Here is a 3,554-nt window from a genome sequence, read left to right on the forward strand (position 1 = left end):
ACATTTTGGGACGGTAGAGGATTTTCGAAGCATATCATAGGTTTATCGTATTTGCTCTATCTGCATTCATTGGGATCAGGATGGGATTATTCAGTGAAAATACAAAGGGAAAAAGGAAAATGAATGCAGCCACCACTAAGGGGTTATAAGCTGGAAAAAGATTCAGATTTTGCCTTTGGGTTTAGGTATCCTTCACCTACACATGGGGTGGGTGAAAGTCGCTGAGGTGTTTCTGCACTTTTTGCAGCGGTTAATGCCTTTGACGTATGCCTTTTTGTCTCTTTCCAGCTTCCGGAGGCACCTCTAGATCAGATCATCGATCTAGCCGAGGTTGTGTCCTCTGCGCCACATGATCCCATACCCGCGCAGCATCAGCAGCTCTTCAGCGGCTTCTCCTTTTTGGGAGACCAGCTGAAGCCATAATCTCCACCATCGGCACATGATCAGCCTAACCACGGGTAAAGAAATGCCAGCCACACCACATGACTCCGAGCCAGGACGTGGACGCATGGTCACTATCTGATTATGACCACGTCCCATGCACGGAAGTGTGAAAACCATCTCACGGACGTCACCGGACTCCTTATTCACATTCTTCATCTACAGCATCAATGTGGATCCAGTTCCAGCCAACTGGCTTCGGAAAAAGGAATGGACCGAGTTCCTAAAGGTACAAACTAGAACCACAATTTCCCATACACTGTAGTCCTGACAGTGCTCACCCTTCGGAAGTCTCATAACATAAGCAGTGCCTTTTCCGGAAGGGATGCTTCTGGGAATGTACTGTTTATTCTTAGAAGACATCTGAATGGTGGGCCCTGTCAGGACTGAAAAGGGGGAAAAGGAAGTTCTAGTTTGGACCTTTAGAAACGTGTCCATTTCTGGTTCTGAATCTACTTGGCTATAGCTAGATCCCTGTTGATGCTCTGATTGGAGAACACATATAAGGAGTCTCTGCCGGGGCGAACGTTACATCAGTTCGAGGCCTTTGCCTCTCCCCCAAGTGCAGCTTTTCATTGAGATGGTTTCCAACCGAAATATACCTGGCTGTTCATTTTCATCCGGGCCAGCACTGTAGACTGCTGATCCAGGGAGTACTCCAATCAGCAGACTAAAGCAACTTCATATCTTGGGCTGACAACAAGCATGCTGATAGGAGGAGAAAGCAAACTTACAGAATAATGAGCTGATCACTGTACTGCTTTTACTGCAACTGTCCAGTCATAGACTGAGGCGGATCCAGGATGACTTGGTCTCAGAGCAAGTGGGTAGGTAGATTATGATGGCCATTAGACCCCAAGGACACCGAGTGCCAGAACACCAAGCACTGCGTGGAAAACCTCTGGGCTGAAGCGTAATATTTCAGCTAAACAGACACCTCTGGACAACCTATAGTGGTCGACGTATTTGGGTTTATGTCTGTGATATATACAGAAGGCCCAGAAATAATTGCTCACTGACCGTTACGGCGGGCCCATTTCACAGCTGAAGCCTTAGAACATACTATCAATCAGCTAGAAGAGGGCCTGCTTTTTCAGCTACCTGCTGATACTTGGAGGACAGTAACAGACCTCACGGTACATGCACAGCTAGCTCAGCACACGAAGGGCAAGGAGAGGCAATAGAAGAAGTTCTCCATTTTGTTATTCCCGAACTGGAATCATCCATACTAGGGAAGAACTAACTTGGAGGCAGAAGGAGGAAAGGGGGACATTGCAGAACTAAGAGAAATGGGTGTAGAACAGAAAGGGTTCTCACCCAGCTTCAGATGGTAAAGGGTTGAATTTGGCAATCACACCCAGAACCATCCCTGTAGTGGATATTATCTCGGCCACTGAGGCCTCGATCCCCAGTAACAAAGTGCCACAGGGTGAGCCTGAACAACTTCACCTAAAACTGTCTGCAGCCCTGGCGAGTGCCAAACCACCTCCGTCAAACCTGACTACAGAAGGCAGGAGGACGTTTACATCCCTGAAGAAAGACAAGAGGATGATCATCCTGCCTGCTGATAAAGGAAGATGCAAAGTTGTACTTAATACATCTGACTATGATGATAAGGTGACTGCACTTCTGAATGATAACAACACATATGAAGCCCTAAGAAGGGACATAACCAGTGGTTACAAGAAGAAAGCTATAAATCTGCTACAACAGCTGGAAATGGACAAAGCCATTGATCGGGCTATGTATCATCACCTCTACCCTGGTGAAGAAGCCCCTCTGGACCACCTATAGTGGTTGACTTATTTGAGTTTACTTTTTTTGTCCGTTTTAAATAAAAAAATATTTTCAAACTTAATTGATCAGTGTTTATGTCCTTTCTACTTGTTAAGGGTCGGGGGTGGGGAGAGGGGAATTCTAATCCCAGAATGGGCTTTTCCATCAGTCGTTGGCCAGAGCTGGGATTCTGGGCTACCAGGGGTGATTTGCAATCTGTCATATTCGGTGGGAAGCACCATAGAGTATAATCTCCTTTGGTGATTGAAATCTGGGGCTGGAGCTGAAGACACCTGGGAGAGACATCCCTGAAGAAAGACAAGAGTGTCACCATCCTGCCTGCTGGGAAGATGCACAGTTGTACTTAATACATCTGACTACGATGATAAGGTGACTGCACTTAGCATGGTAGACTTTCTTTATCCAACAGAAGCCAACATGTCCCTACCATTCAAAGGTTGGTTGGTGGTGTTTGTCTCCCAGGTGAAAGGTTCCCAGTCCTCTCCTGGGTGTCTTCAGCTTCAGCCCCAGATTTGCATCACCGTAGGAGATTATACTCTATGGTGCTTCCCACTGCATGTGACAGATTGCAAATTACCCCTGGTAGCCCCGAATCCCAGCTCAGGCTTGGTTTAGGAAGGATATGGCTGGTATATATTTTTTAAAACTTGGGGTGTTTGCCAGATAAAGTCTTATCATTTGAGGAAGCTGAACCCCCCCAGCGTGCCCTGTAGAGGTTTCGGGAGCCAGAATGTGACATCACTCCGGTCCAGGCACCTCTTCAGGACGCGTGAGGGAGCTATGAGCAATGCACGTATGGATGGAGCTCCCTCGGGGGCCATAGCTCCATCCCATCCCATCCCACCTTAAGGTGACACTCGGCATCGGGCAGCATATATGAATGGCTGCTTGGCGTGAGAACTGTTCAGCCTGCCCCCCCCCAGGCTCGGAGGCCATGGAGGAGGCCTGTGATGCTGATAGAGATGCGGTAGCCAAACTCCGGCCCTCCAGCTGTGGTGAAACAACAAATCTGCTACTTCAGTGGCCATACGTTGTCTCCCAGGTGGATCTACACTGATATACTTACAAAGTCTGGTGAGTCTGGAGCTTCTGTTGGTTACCCCTGGAAGCTTAGAACCCCCCATACCCTCTCTCCTCAGTGAAGATGTTTAATAAAATGTTGTTCTGCATTATACTACTGGAGTGGACATCAGTTTATGGGCACTAGAAGAAGGGCGGTTAATTCTAATGGGTGGGCAGCTGAAGAACATTCCCTAGACAGACTAGAGATGAACCGGGCATCCAGCGCCTCCACCGAGGGGGGTGGGGGGGGGGGC

This window comes from Nanorana parkeri, unplaced genomic scaffold (assembly GCF_000935625.1).
Source record: "Nanorana parkeri isolate BGI_ZX_2015 unplaced genomic scaffold, ASM93562v1 scaffold2200, whole genome shotgun sequence".
Lineage (NCBI taxonomy): Eukaryota > Metazoa > Chordata > Amphibia > Anura > Dicroglossidae > Nanorana > Nanorana parkeri.